At 38.5% G+C, this 16,688-nt stretch overlaps 1 long non-coding RNA gene across 2 annotated transcripts; it reads right to left on the bottom strand.

The window, feature by feature from the left end:
• Positions 1-9,109: 9,109 nt before the first annotated feature.
• On the bottom strand, positions 9,110-15,288 carry LOC120112894. 2 transcript variants are annotated; one of them, XR_005514538.1, is made up of 3 exons: positions 12,781-15,288; positions 12,134-12,210; positions 9,110-12,002 (listed from the first exon to the last, which is right to left on the bottom strand). It is a non-coding gene; the product is annotated as an uncharacterized LOC120112894 (long non-coding RNA). The 2 variants fall into 2 exon arrangements; XR_005514537.1 differs by having other exon boundaries at positions 12,134-15,288.
• Between the last annotated feature and the right edge of the window lie 1,400 nt (positions 15,289-16,688).

Below are 16,688 nucleotides of genomic sequence, written 5' to 3'. Positions count from 1 at the left end.
AATAATTGCATGTGTATTATTGATTAATTTTTGGAAAATAGTACTAAGAATATGACAATACCTAAGCCAAACAGTTGATGAAAACTGTGACATTATTCATACTTTACTGTTGCATGATAGCTGTCATGATTCTATTTCAGAATATCGACTTTGAGGTTGGGTCAGACAAATAATAAATCTGTTTCCTGTTACACCAACGAATAATGGAGATGGGCCATTATGCTGACGATGCCACTCAAACATTGCATGCTCGTTGCTCGCATGCACTTAGAACAACGAGGGACAGCATGACGTGTGAAGCCTTTGGCTCTCAGGTCCTTCTTGGCCGGATTTAGAGCTAAATTTTTAGTTGAATCAGATCTACTGTTGTTAAACTCATAAATTAGTGCACCACAGACCAACAATATTTGTATCATTCTTTTTTTTTTTGGTATATATTGGTCATAGTTTAATTGGTCTACTGTTGAACTGGTGAATCTCTGATCTAACTAATAATTTTTTGATTCCAATAACAGTATTCTGCTTGTCATTTCAAATCAAATCCAAAGCCGGGATGCCTTACCCCCCTCATGCTACAATAATGTTTTCCTTGGCTCCAATCACTCTCCGTGACCTCACTTTTAATCATATAACGACATCAAATAACGGATACCTTTTCCATTATTGGAGTGAAATAAGGACTGCCGTTATTGGCTGTTAGAACAAAAAATACCAAAAAATTTAACAAAAATACTGAGGTTATTTGATTGTGAAATTCATTGTATAATATTCTTTAACTAACATGGAATTTATGTTAAAAAAATATTTTCTGTTAAGATAAATAGTGACAATGTCAATATTTACCTTGTTTCCCGGGTTCTAGCATCGGCCAGGTTTGCTTGGAAATAAAAAATATTTGCGAGTATTAGTGGCTATAATAGGAAAAACAACACATTGTAACTAGAAATAACAATGTTATTCAATTCTCTCATTGTAAAGATTTTTTTATTTAATCTTTGTTAAAAAGATTGTTTTATTTGGATGAGCCTAAAAATTTTGAACATTATCGACTATTCAAATTCACCGTACAACAATTATAATAATAAATACTCTTTTTATATGTAGTGCAAATTTCAACGAGAGTTTAACTCAATATCTCCTATATTTACGAGTTTTTACTGTCACATGGAATGCATATGTCATTCTCTATTAGATTAGATATTAAGGACAACTTGAAATTACTATTACAGCTATTATAATATTTCAATGCGAGCAGGAATCCTCAACGATATACAGTTTACGCTGCAAATTGGTGTGCAACGCTCAGATAGCTACCATCAGGAGACGAACGATCATCAAACAAGACACATCGTATATGACATGTAAGATTATTTTGTTTGGTACCTATCCATCTTCTGATAGAAGCCATCGAGTGCTGCACAACACTCCACGGTACAAACAATGCACCGAAGAGGATTCATGGTAAATATTATAATATGGTCTTAAACCTTGCCTGCTAATGCCCAAGTTTCTGCGTACCTTCCCCGACCGATGGTCTCCTTCCACTGAGATCAACGCTCACGTGTGAGTACGTCATTCCAGTGCCACCTCAGTACTGGCGGACCAGATAGCGATTCCACCGGGCAAACCAAGCGAGGGGCATCCGGTTCCCACATTTAATCGATGCCCGCGCGTTTCGAACTTGGGTCACTCCGGTGGAATCAAAGCTCCGTTCCCACCGTGCTACCACCTCGGTGGCCATAAGAAGCTATTCATTCGATGCCTCGAAGCTCAATTGCAATTGGTCTAACCCTACTGGGACTAAAGAATCAATGTTAGTCATCAGGATCCAAGAGCTAGCTCAGAAATTTTTGTCCGGGGTTAGCTTGCCACCTGAACTGGCTTCGAGCCAACTCCAAAGCAGAACTAGAAGAGCGATGGCCCGAAGCCGGAAAAACATCAAATGCTATCATAGACGGAGAAGTTGTTTTGTTTGGAAATGGGAGACGAACGTGTGGAAGGTCCTAAAGACCCCCATGAGAGGCCAACTCTTTTTACTAGTGTTCGACTAAGACACCTCTTTTATTTTAATGATAACACTACCAGCTGACAACGAAAACAAGCTTATCTAGCACTAACCTCAGATTGAGATTGGTCTACAACTTTATATATAGCTTATTATGAGATGCTTCAGTCAGTGGTTGTTTCAAACCCCCAAAGCTCTCACAAATGTTAATATTTGACACATGCACTCATTCAAGGCTGTGGTTACGAGCAAATGATAGGGACGTGGAGTTGGATGCTGCTATTACTGTGGTGGTTGTGGTTTTTGAGCTGGAAGTATCCAGGAGCACTCCCTTTATAGAGCCGAAATGTCTCTCTCAAGCATAAGGAATTATCAAACACCTCGCTTTCAGACTTTAGTAGTTGTGCTTTAGCTGGTTCCCACCTAGAAACTTCACCAATAATTATGAGTATAATAAGATGCTTGGATTTAGGAAACACTGGCATCGACTCGGTTTGACCAGGAAGGGTAGGGATTGGATGGGTTAAGTCCATGAGTGGGACTTTGAGAGCTGTGTTAGAAGTTTGATGCAAATAAATATAGTTGATGTTAGATCTGATACTAGTATATTTATATCTATATTTATTTTGTTTGACGAATGCAGATATAAATATAGACGTTAGTTAGATGCAAAAATATATATATATTTATTTTAAATAAATACAGAAACAAATCGAATACCGAAAATATGGATATAAATATAGATATAAATCGGATAATTATACTTTATGACCCAGAATTAAAGATTATACTAAATGGAAGCTAAATCAAGCTAATAAAATATTAATGTGGTCATTTATTTTCTTTAAAAGTTCATGAATGCTATGTAAAATTAAAGATGATTACAAATAAAATCGGACATTCCGATCGGATAGTTATCCATCCATATCCATATTTATTTTTTTTTGATGGATATGGATACATATATTAATCGAATACTCAAATTTTCATCCATATCCAGATAGTTTCGGATACAAAAGTGGATCCGAATGAATATTATCCGATCTACTTTCACCCCTACAAGTAAGCTGTTCCCCAAGTGCATTATATTCCAAATATGAATCTCAAAATTTGTCATGCATGGCATTAAAATATCACCCATTCAATGGGCATATCTCATCAGGAGAGATTTGGAGATCGAGCATGATGCTAAATTTACATGAATAAACCACATGCCTATTTTCCAAAGCAAATCTTCCACACAGGCACCAAAAAAATTTTCCACACGCTTTGCGTTACTTGACATGGTAGGTATATATTGCTAAATAAATAAAGATAATAAACAACCAACAACACATTGATTCAAATCAAAGCTCTTCGACAACCTCTCTCGAGCCAAACAAACCACTTCCATTAGAACCTAGTTTATTATTATTTCATTAGTTCTCCTCCCAATACATCACTTTGCTCTCCATCTTACGACATCTACTTTGTTAAAATGCAACCAACATAAATTGTGCTCCTATACAAGCAATCAGAATAATTTTTATCTAGTTCCAAGTCGTATCTATAAAGAATTTATAATAGCATACAAGGCTAGAAGCCAGATATTTAAAGGACTTGCATCTATCCAGCTAGCCGCCTGCCCCCCTACATGAAAAGCCGGACATGCATTGGTTGGTCTGTTCATCCTTCGGCAGTTCATTCCATGAAATGCATATCAACATGTCACATTATCCAAACTATAAAATAGTAATCTTGGATTTAGAGAATTGCGCTGAAAAGGTGAGCTCTGGCCTCTCACAGGTTGATATGAAGATTATAAGTTGAAGAACTTATTTTATCCAAACATTTTTTTGTTGTTGTTTGTTCTTGAGATCAATCATTTAATGTCATTCAGTCACTTAGTACTTAAATGAACTAAAATAGCTTATAGAGTATCCAAAATCTAGATTATAATGTGTTGGATATATACATCACTATGATTCGCCTGCAAAGATTACATTTAATGGCTAAATGAGCCTATCTAAAATTAATGGGGCCATGCTTAATTATTGTTTATGTCACGATATAGGTGAGATTGACAATTAGTGAACCAGTTTTGTCCAAGCTTGTTAGGTGACATGCCATGCATTGGAGTTTTTGCCAGATAAAACTATGTTCAACAGGCATTTTAGAGATTTCACACTATAATGGGTTGTTGGTTAGTCTCATGAGGTAGGTCTCACCAAACAATGACTCCCCGCAAGTCTCGCTGCTTGCCGGTGCATGAGACATGGGAAGTGGTATTTATCCTTGGAACATGATCCAAGGAAGAAACCCCACAGTTTTCATTGGATTAGCTAAGATTGATCCCTACCCTGCTACCTCTTTTTTTTCTTTTTTTTTTTGAGGAAAGGGGAGACCATGCCTAGCAACAAAGATTTCTATAAGATCATGTCTGGTAGAGGAGGATAATAAGCCTATGAGAGACGAATTTAGTTTTTTTTTTTTTTTGGGGTACAACGACTGCTCATACCACTCTAACATGGGTGCAGCCAACAGAATCAAGAGAGAGAAGATGAGAGGAATATAGCTTTGAATAGGAATCAAGGGAGACCAATTCAGTATCTTGAATAGGCTCTTCTATCCTAAATAGAGCAAAATAGCCTGGCCTAAAGATTGAGACAAAACATGGTAATTTTATGACCAAGACCGGAACCGATTCGACACGCTACATGCTTGTGTTTTGAGCGTCCATAGTCGCTTTCGGTTATGTCTTACACTAATGTCACTTCACTTTCCTAACATTGAAGGGTAATTAAGGATGATGAATTCAGATGAAAACAAGTATAAGAGGAACAACATCAGGCTTGCTCAAAGAATGGGTTCATGCCTGAAAACATGTTATTTGATGAGTCTAAACTTGCTTTTTCTTTCGCATTAATCAATGCTAATGCACATACTTAGAAGGAATAACCTCATGGCAAGGCTTTTTATTTGTTTACACCTCTCCCTATCCTGTGGAGCCACGGAGGGGGTCTCAGTGGAGCCATCATCACTGACAGCACTCATTTGTCACTTGCGCAGACAGTGTCTTGGTCAGCCCTGTAAAGAAAACAGAGACTGAGGCCCACCACCAGGGCACAATCAAATTGCCTGCATGATTGTCTTCTCTCTCCTGGTACATTCTCACTATATGCTTTTGATCACTACTTACTATTACCGACGCTGGCCCCTTTGTTTTCCCCCTCACTATAGTCCCTACTCCTTGGAAGATAAAAATCAAAAAGCTTCAGAGTCCCTTCAAAAGCCATTTCTTCAGCTTTCTTTCTGTGATCATCTCAATCTCATCTCAATCTCAACCATAAGGTGAAATCTCTCTCTCTCTCTCTCTCTCTCTCTCTCTCTCGCTCTCTCTCGCTCTCCCTAGTTCTGGCAGTGCATGGGGAGGAGGCCCTACATGTCTAATGTGTCACTGTCCCTTTTCTGCAGAGATTTTACATCATATCACAATAAATCAGGAGGGTGGTGGAAACGTACCATAAGCTGCTCCCCTCCTAGCTGTGATGCTTAAACTAAAATCTACCATCTCCCTCCCCACCCAACCTCACCACTGATTGAGCTCCATGTGATTGTGTCAGTCTCTGTTCTCTAAACCTTCCCCCCCTCCATTACCTCAGTAACTACATCAATGGTGAAAGTTAATGCAAAGATAATTTGGACTATGCTTACTCTAGTTGAGATGCGCCCAGCATGGCAATCCCTGAAGAAAAGGCCCCACTTCTTGTACCACCCAAATCAATCAATTTCATACCAAGTTCAAGATCCAACAGCCTGAGAAATATTAGAACACTGGCAAAACCATAGATTTGCTGGACTTCCTCTGCCTAGAAGGGCAAGTTGGTAATCAGGGCCTCTCTCTTTTGTTCCATTCTCTGACCTCACTCCACTAAAGCTAGAGAGGACATGGGATTATGTTAAGATAGTCCTCTTTTCTGAACAATCCTGGATATAATTCCTCATCAGAAAGTGTGATCACATATCAAGTAGCTCAATTAAGCAAAACTACTTATGCGACAACCCTTTCAGAAGTTGGAGAAAAGGAGGGCTCGGTATGTCTTGGGATTATTCCTTGATCTCTTTGTGTGCTGGAGAATACAACACCACACCTGAAAAGGCGAGAGAGAGGGAGAGAGAGAGTGCACTCATGGAGGGGAGCTTCCCCCCTCCCCCTCCCCCCAACCTTTTTTTTTTTTTTCTCTCTTGGAGGGAGGGGTTGGGTGGAGAAAGCTGCAATTTTTTGCTCGGTAAAAAACCAACTTGAGTGCAGACAACTCATTTCCATCCTGAGGTGGCTTTCAGATGGAAGTGACCCTGGACTGTGGCACCTGTCTCTCCCCCTACCTTTGATCAAATTGGCTTATTTAAAATGTCCTTCTCCTCTTCCTTCCCAACTTTCCCTTCCCCTAGCTTTCTCTTTAATAATTGCACAATTAAATATAGTGGGATCAAATCAGAATCATCAGGTCATGTGGGAGGTGTATGTTGTATGATGAACATCCATGTGTGGGACTTTCCTGTCTGCCTCTAGTTACCTTTAAATAACCAGCAAAATAGCTCACATCCCCACCCACCACTAGCATTTTTTTATCTTTGAAAAAAATAAATAACCCCATTGAAACAACCAGCCTATGATGCTTTAAAGTGCTAGCTGATTAGGGGTCTTGCTTTTTGGGTATTATAATTCCATTTGTGTTTGCTATCTTAGCTAATGATTCCATCTGTATGCGCCTTTGTGTCCTTCTGTATCTTTCTTTTTGTGTCTTTCAGGTGGTGACCTTTACCAAGGTCCAAGGTCTTTCTAAGATGCCCCAACCTCCTCCATCTGAAGACATTAAAATGCATGTAGGAGAAACTGTATGATTTCACCTGCGTGTTGGTGTGGGACTTCATCAATGATAACTAAAAGTTTACCATTCTGGAATAATTTGACTGGAACCAAGATTCAAAATATTTTAAAAAAAAAAATCTAAAAATTCATGAAACTTCAAAGACAGTTCAGATAATTGATAATTAGCAAAAATACTTCAACATAATCCAGATTAATAACTAATAACTAAAAAACAAATTGTGTATATTAATTAATTTAGCAAGAAATATGGAAGAGACAAGAATTAAAACAAAACGTTAAAAATACAAGCACTGCCGACGCCATACATTGTTTCTTTGTCATTCATAAGTGTTTCTCAAAGAAGCCATGAATAGTTTATTTTAAGTTAAAAAATCTATGAACAAATAAATAATTCTTGACTAGTTCAATAACCAACAATCATAGGATTATCTAGTTATGAGGAAAATCTCTACATCTCTCTCTCACACACACAATCACTAATATATTCCTAGGGTATATGACATGCACGCTTGCAGGCATTAGTTTATATTTGGCCGTGAATAAAAAAGGTTGCCTGTCTATTAGAGGGGTCATTTTAGTTTGGAGCTCCAAATGCTGAGCAGATTATTCCTTACAAGAAAGAAATCAAAATCCAATCCGGCCCAAAGGTGTGGATCATCCTCTCATACACTCACTCCTACACCAACCAGACTCTCCCATGAGAATTAGAGTGCAACTTTACAGTACTCCTCACAATCTCTGTAGCCTTAAGGTTGCAGGACCTGTCCTTAGCTCTTCTCCATAGGAGAAAAGAAATGAAAAGAGCGCAGGCACCCAGCCACAACCAGCCCATGATCCGAATGGTGGAGCAATGTAACAAAGATAGAGGACATTTCTCTCTGATTAAACTGAGAGGATTGGGCTGCCGCCCACCAAAATATCCCCCACAGGAATAGTGTGTGTTAGGTGGTCTTTTTCATCAAGTATGGAAGGCACTCCCCCACCGTCTTCTTTATTTGCCAATAATGATAGCAGGCAGCAACATTCAGAAGCAATAAGAGCAATTGCATAGATATGTAAAACCATGAAGAAATTTTCGATTCTCTTTTTATGTCTCAGAAATTCTGATCCCCGCCTGCATGATGCTGTTCATGAGATACAGCATTCATGAACAGCATCAGCATTGTGCACTTCGCTATCGATTGTTATTTAAGCAGGCATAATTAGAAGTTACCCTGAATCCTCCAACTTGCTCTTCTTGGGTCCCCCAATTACCTTTTCCAAGACCTGAAATCGACCCTGTCAAAACAGGTTTCTTGAGATACAATGCATATGCCCGATCTATTTTGAACGGTTTTTCTTCATTCTATTCTCTGCTGATGCCACTTCTGAACTTCCCCACTAAGGCATTAATGGCTGCTGGTTTTGTGAAGAACGGAATTGATTGGACTGGAACAGAATCCCACTATTTGGTGCGAGTATCTGGCTTTTTTACTCAACGGCTGAGGAACAGATATAATGATGGTTCTCATGCACCAAACTTAGATTAATATTTTGGTTGCTGAGAGCCACCTCGGCTTGGCCCATGATTCTCTCAATACCTCATTATCAACGGGCAACCAAGAGTTTAAAATTGTTTGGTCGTACCAAGGAATCCGTGTCAATCAAAAGCTTCACTTTGCTAGAATGACAACCACCATCAACATCCTATATTGTGGTCCAAATGGAAGAAAAGAGAGGCTCAAGCTAAGTCTCCAGAGGGCAGCAAGTTTGGTTCGCCATAGCGATCACATTTAAGTCAAGCCTATGAGATGCCACCTACATGATTTCTTTTTTTTTTTGTCAAGATCTATCTGAATTTTGGTGTTCTGGATGTTTGTCCACCTACACTTTGATGATTCAACTGCGAAACCCGCATTGCTCAGCAAGAGGGGTATGTGACATCTCTGTGCCCAGGAAGTATGCGATAAGGCCCATTAGATGTTATTTAGGGCTGACTAGAAACAGGGTTCAATAGGTATGAGGGAAAGAATGGGCAATGACATGAACTATGCCTACATATTTTTCACAAGATTTGGTAAAGAACATACGCTAACTCAACTTCAGATCAAGTAGATAAGCGCACAAGCTATTGCAATTAAGGAGGGATATTTGTTCCAGTGATTGATGGATTGGATATTTGTTCTGGTGATTGAGCGATATTTTAGGAAAGGAGATGCTCTTAAACTAAACCACTATAAAACTAAGGAAACTAAAAGAGCTCCAAATGTACATTTACTTACAGTAACTAGCATTGCACCACATTCTAACTAGACCACAAATTGCTTCAGTGCAGGAATACAATATCATGTTATTGTTAAAGCTTATGTGCATTTCCGCAAAAGAGCAGAGCAAGGCAGACGTTGTTCATCATTGTAAATATTATCAAGATAAGTACAATGAGGTAGACATTACTCATCATAGTCTGATTACTTCTTGAAGGGGAAAAAGAACTGGATTCCATTTTTCTCAGAGCTGTTATCCTGTAGATCTGATAAGTTAGAGGAAAATAAATGGATTCAGGAATAAAATGACTACATTTTAAATAACTGACATGAAATTTGAAAAATATAACAACCTTGTTTCCGAAATATTAGCTAGGATGACAAGATAATGACAATTTTGTGATAAATAGTAATTTAAAGCATCAAGAAAGGCACTCAGAGATGAAAAATATAAACCCAGAGATAAGCTTTGCACCTATAACAAGGACATATAACTAATTGAGGCTGTCCATGAATTGCATCGGCAGTATGGTCAAATGTTCTGAAGGTCATAATTATTCTACGTAAATCATCAAAATGAACCTGCCACATCGACATTTTCTCCATCTTTGTCCCCAGGGTTTCCTATAATACACTATTCTAGCTTCATCCTTCCTCAATTTATCACATGTCCATCTCAACGATATCATATTTATGTTCTTCTAGAGTTTGGAGCCTTGTTCTTGCCTTATAAAGCATTTCTCGCAATCACTCCACAACTTAACCCCTCCAGCAACTTCATCATAATACTGGCCCCTAATCTGTCTTTCATTTTTCCAACCACCTCCTTTCGAATTGTCCAGTTTTGCTTTATGTTATGTCCACCTCCAGTCACTTTGTATTTTCTTAATTCATTCTCTTAACGAATTTGATGGGATCCCCATCTTTTCTCTTAGAAAGAAATCACTGTAATACTGGTCGACCTTGTTATAGTCATGCCTACACGTCATTTTAAACATCATTGCATCTAAGGGCTGCCACCTGTCTATAACCATCTTTCTAAAATCCCATCTACCAGCATGCGAACAGATTTCTTTCTGATCATCCCCTCCTATTTTAAACCCATACATATCTTGGTTAAATTCAAAAGACCCCGAACATGGCCCTCCTTAAGACCTAATCACACATGATTGTACAAGCACCATCCTAAGCTACACTACTTTCTAACTTCCCTTTCTAACTTTATCACAAGTCCATCTCAGCATTCCCATCACATTCATCTAGTGCACAATATTCTTGCATCTTATGAAAAGCTCACATCAAGTATCACCAACATGCAGCAGCTCAAACTATAACTGAAGCAATTATCCCAAGCAACAACCTTGCGCTGCTTCTGTTGGCTTGTTTCAACATGTAGATCCAAGATAAAGAATATAATCACTTTTAAGAATCTCACAATGGAAATCAACCATTTTCCTATTTATCTGCACATTCAATATATTGTCTTTCGAGGCAACTGATTTCAGATCATCATCTATCAAGGCTTTCTCTATGTCCCTGATGTCTATCCATGGTCTTCATCTACAAGTTGCGTAAGCCAACGGGGATCATGCCATTAACAATCAGTTTATCAGTTAGAAATATAATAAATTGGATAATAACCTTTCAAAATCATTCTGACTCTATATTGAAGAGGGAAGAGGTACTTAGGGATGAGGTGGGGGTAGCATGAAGGCTGCATGTTGCATAAATGGGCTTTAGAATGCAAAAGAATAGTAAGCCAAGTAGGATGCTAGTTCAGGCCTTTGATTGCACCTAACTGAAAGCAAAAAAAATAGCAACATATTTTCTCTCACATTTAGGAACTGGAATTAGCAAGAAAACTTCTGAATCACTTTAATGAATAATGTTTCACCATAAATTTTATGAATATGGTTGACCATGTCTAGCAACTTTGACCAGTTTACTAATCCCTCTTCAGTCTCACAAGGATTATTGTATCACACATCATGCCCATTCCAGTAAAGAACTCAAAGGCCAACATGATGTGCATATTGTATTAGCACATATCACACAGATTTAATAACATCTAAATAATGTAACAAGCAGCTAAGATGCACAAGGGAAACTCTCTTGTTTGCATTTAGGAAGTAGGGCATGTAGTCAGAACTTAAACATTTTTTTTGACAAAAAGAACTTAAACACTACCATTACTCAACTAAACAAATCAAGCATCGCTAGCAATACCAAAGATGTGTGTTGATTATTGACAAACAACTCCTACACATGTCTTATACTTTGACACATCTAACTACCGTACAAGATAAATTCACATCATGCTGGATTAAATAAGCAAAAGCTTGAAAGAGATTTTGAAGTTTCCAGAGAGTGAATAATCAACAAAGTCACCTGAATGAAATAATCAAATTCTGGTAGGTCAGATTGTGCTAACATCCAGTTCAGCTCAACAAAAACCAACATCAGCTAGTAGAACAGTATGCTACAAATCTACAATACACCATGGTGCAAGCTAATATGAGTGAGCACCGATAGTCCAATAAGCAACCCTCATATTATCCCAGAAAGCATGTGCCATGCGATGTATCGTACAATTGGGTATATGATGCAGACTGACACAAAATCATTGCCTGTAAAGTCGTAATCCTCGATCTAGTTTAAAATAAATTAGTTTCAAAAAACACCTTGATCTACACATAATGCAACTATGAAGCAAAACAAAATAACAAAGAACACATGCAGCACAAATTTATCAAGAGAACAAAGGAAAAAGATAACCAACTTGATCAATTAGAGATGGGTGCAGAACTTCTTTTTGGCAGGAGATGCTCTAATGAGCTCATAGAAAGCAAGCCCAGCCTATCACCATGTGATGATTATTGCACTGCAATTTTTTGCAAGATAACCAGAGATATTTATCAATGTAGATAAAGCCAATTATGCAATCTTTTACCCATTACTGGTATTTCCTGTAGCTAAAACACACCATATCAACAAATAGTCTTAAACATTTACATTAGTCTTCCTTCAGCATCCCTCTTTATCTCAATCCAAGGGTCTCTGTGAAGTAATCTGTTTTCCTTCAAGAAAGACTGAAAAATTCGCATTCAAAATTAGAAACATTGGCATCTCGTCCATTAATGTACAAAGCAGTTGCACATAGGCTCTCATTTGCAAGCCAACTCAAGGGGTCGCATTTATTTTGTCAGGAAAATAAGATTTCTGTATAAGCCAGATCATTTATTTCTTAGTGTTTCAGGTCTAAATTATCTGTGTTCTAACCTTTGCTACTCAGGAAGAAGTTTTAAGTCAATGTTGCTTAGGGTGAAATTTTAAATTAATAACGTGATGTAAATTGGATCTTACATAGGTCCAACAGAAGAAAAAATTTATCTCCAAAGACAAATGTTAATTACAAGATAATGCAGCAATACAAAACTTCTTTTCTTTAAGTAACTCACTAAGGGCAATGTTTCAAAGTCAATTGTTCATCATAATTAACAAGGACAAGGCTTGTCTACCGCATGATAACAAGGTAGTGCATAGATGGAAGGAACTTCATGATGATTGAAGATTTACTAAGGGTCGGAACACAGTTAAACATAAACTGGATCACTCAATTCTGAGGCATATTGCATGGAGTGTTGACATTGGATACTCACCCAGTTAGACTTTAGAGTCACTTCTTTCTCGTACACCTCATAATTGCTTGGATTCCGGGACCATGCTGGCTTGAAAGGCTCAAGCTGAGCACATAGGGGGTCCTCATGGTAGTGCCTTTCATTAACATTGTTGCAATTTTCAAAGATATTTTCCTCATGCCCTTGTTCACCAAACAACAAAGAATGCTACATGCAAATAACCAAAATGAAAAAGGATGATGACCAAGACCAGCATAATTTATTTGCTTTGCATAATACACCAAATTTTGCCAACAAACATGTACAAATGGCAATCAAATAAGCTTCACAAGGCAAGGCTGTCTTTTCGCCCAAGTTGCGTTTGTGAGTGCTGTTCCAAGCAAATCTCACAGTAACTCAAATATTAGAGCAATTCAGTTAAGAAAGAATGCTGACTGAAATAAATTATAACAATTTACACATGGGGAAAATCTTGCAAGAAGGAACTTGGGTGGTGTGAATTAATGCAATGGAAACACAATTCTTCTTCTTCTTAACTTAACAAGAACATGTAATCCTATTCAACGTAGCTGTAAATAATATCAGAGTAAACATGGTTAATATCACCAGACTTGCAATGTAAAGTGTAAGACTAAAACAAAGTCGAAAGCATCTTGGAGGTTGAATTTAAATCAATAAGGGTCAAAGTGTACACCATAAAACGTATAAAATAAGCATATAATAGTAGCTCAGCTAGTCAAGGTTCCATGCTCACCCAGCTGGCTTGAAAGGCTCAAGCTGATCACAACAGGCCTGCTCATAGGAATGCCTTCTATAAGTTTGGGTTGTATCTTTCACACAAAAGAATGATTAATCTTTCACAATGTCGGCCATTGGATCGCTCCGCACAGATCTCAAAGCACTCCAAACTCTATTCATCTATCTGCATGGATGTTGAAGCGGCCATTGCGCGATCCATTGGTGGATTCGTGTGAAGGAAGGTGAATCCTTCTTTCATGCAAACAACACAACCCATGTCCTGCCTACCATTTGCACAGTTTGGATCTCGAAATGTATTGTCCTCCTCCTTTTGTTCATTACAAGATGAAGAATACTATTCATGAAACAGCATAGGATGGACAGAATACAAGCAAGATTGATTTATTTGCACAACAACATATACGAAAATTACACAAACAAGCGTTGCACAATTGAACCACAAAAGATCCACAGAGAAGACCACATACTCACCCATTTGGACTTAGGAGATGCCGATTCCTGGTAGTTATCATGATAACTCAATTTCCGAGACCCAGTTTGCTCAATTAGCTCAACCTAACATGTAGCAGCTGCTCATGGTGGTGCCTCTCATAACCATAGCTCGGCTCCCAAATAAATTAGTCACATAATTCTGCTCATCATACGATGACTTATACTATATCCAAAAGGCACAATTATAGAAATTGAGCAAAAACAACATTAACTTCCAGAAGCACCGGACTATACCAACAAGCAAGTACAATAAATGGCGTCGTAAAATATAGAGGTAATGTTGGCATTCACCTGATCATGATGCTCTTGCTCTTCGAAGACCCTTGCTGAGTTGGACTCACTTGAATGGAAAGAGGCTGCTCATAGTGGTGCCTATCATTGGCACAGGATGGATTCACATAACCACAGGCCTCCTCCCTCCTCTCACCATACCACGAAGACCACTATGGACATCCAAATCAAGAAATCACCATAATCAAACACCATAGCACTAACCATTCCATCAAATTACTCCAAAAAGATCACAACTCGATCCACTACTCACACTCTCGTCAGCTTTATCGCTGTAGACATCATAAAAATCCGATCTTTGAGCCGGTGACGGTTCAACTTGCACCGAAATCCCTGACTGTCCTCCCTTTTGTTAGCGTAGATAGGAATGCCCTAGCTATCGACCCCAATCCTTCTATCGCCATACCCCTAAGCATGCCCCAAGAGGTAATCCAAAGCCCGCCGCCTCCACGGGTTCGAATGCCCCTCCTCCCAAAAGAGCCAGGACCTGAAGACATCCAGGAAGTAGGGTTCCGGCTCGTAGCTTCCCTGTGCTCCGTAGTCGTAACGAGGGACGCGCTCCGGTTCCGGCGCCGGCGCCGGCGCCGGCACGGGCAGGCAGCAGGGATGGGGAGCGGGCTTGACCTCCTCGGAGAGGGGCGGATGTGGCGGCGGAGGAAGAGAAGTAAGGGAGGAGAGAGGTAGCATACGGCAGGTCAGGGCGGGTGGGGCGCGCCGTAGGTGAGGCAATGTCGTAACCACCCAGGCAAGGATGGGAGTTGTACTCCTCGAAGTGGTCCTCGTTGTCGTCGGCGGGGCCGGAGGCCATTGAGGGCAAGACGGTCCGGGATTCTTCTCCGGTCCTCCTCCGGCGGAAAGCCATGGGGAGGTGGATAAGAGTTTTGGTGGAGCTGTTTGTCTGTGGCGATGAATAGGGATTGATTTGTTTGAGCTGCGAGCAAGCGGCGAGGAAGCCGACATGGAGGGAGGAAAAAGAGGAGGAATAGGAGTGGTTCCCTTTCAGCCAAAAAAATAGGAGTGGTTCCCACCATTTTGTTTGATCTATCACCGTTGATTTGTGGCGTCCCCGTAAAATTGACAATGGATATCCACTGATGGATAAAACTGGGATAGAACGGATCCAAGCGAGGGTATTTAGCTCCTTGCCTTGCCGGCGATATGTACTGAAAGTAGGTTGAAGTCGGATCGATTACTAAAATATCTATATTTAATTTTATTTGAAAAATACGGATCCAGATATAAATATAAATTAGGTATAAAAATTTATATTTATATTTTTTTAGTCAGATATAAATAGAATACTAGAAATATGAATATAAATAAGAACATAAATCAAATAATTAAATTTTATAGCTACAGAACTAAAGATATTACTAAATGAATAATAAATCAAGTTAATAATATATTAATATAATATTATATATATATATATTTAAAGAATTTATGTGTGCTATATAAAATTAAATAGAATTATAAATAGAATCGAATGTTTAAACATGAATTGGATAGTTATCTATTCGTATTGATATTCATCTTTTTTTAGAGATATGAATATGATATTAATTGAATGTCTAATTTTTATTTATATCTAAATAAATTTAGATATAAAAATAGATATGAACGAATAATAACCTGCCCACCTTGGCCTCTCACCGGAGCTTGACCTTGCTCGCATCGTTCCAAATTTTTTGGAGACAGGGGAGGGAGGAGAAGTAGGTGCCAAAAAGCTGGTATGTGTAACTATTTCGAGTAGGAAGAACTAACAATGCAAGGTAAAGTTTCTGTTCTTTGTTAACTCGTTATGGTTGAGTGCTTTTGTTGGTTACCATGCATCCATCCATCAACGTGTTCATATTCAGCCACCACTATCGATGAACGAAATGATAAAATTTTATACTGCTTGCTTATATGCCTCTGCTTTATTCGCAAGAGGAAGTTGTTTGTTGCGTTTATACTTGGAGCGAGGCTTTTACTTCGGCACATTCCTCTTTATTTGTCTAATGACGCAGTTTTAGTGCTATGCTTTAGATCGTTTCGATACTTACAGTATTTAGAGATGTACCATCCGATCCAACATATAAAATTTCTTATTTTGAAGAAGAGAAATATGAAAATTGAAACAAGTTTTACTTCCTAGCAAGATTTTTGGTTAATAACTATTTTTTTTTGTTGCAATTGCTTTAGGTCTTGAATGCACATGTTCAACTGCATCTTGTAGAAATATATAAATTAAAAGAACAAGGCTAACAACAAAACATTGGGGGCCTATATAGTAGATTATCGAGCAACATTTAACTCTAATAATTACCTAGCTTGTGTATAATGAGCTCTTGTTTTAGTTGGGGGCTTATATCAAGCAACATCTAACTCTAATAATTATCTAGCTT

Source organism: Phoenix dactylifera, chromosome 13 (assembly GCF_009389715.1).
Source record: "Phoenix dactylifera cultivar Barhee BC4 chromosome 13, palm_55x_up_171113_PBpolish2nd_filt_p, whole genome shotgun sequence".
NCBI lineage: Eukaryota > Viridiplantae > Streptophyta > Magnoliopsida > Arecales > Arecaceae > Phoenix > Phoenix dactylifera.
Note: the sequence above shows the minus strand (reverse complement) of the source record. Positions and strands in the feature narration are given on the sequence as shown.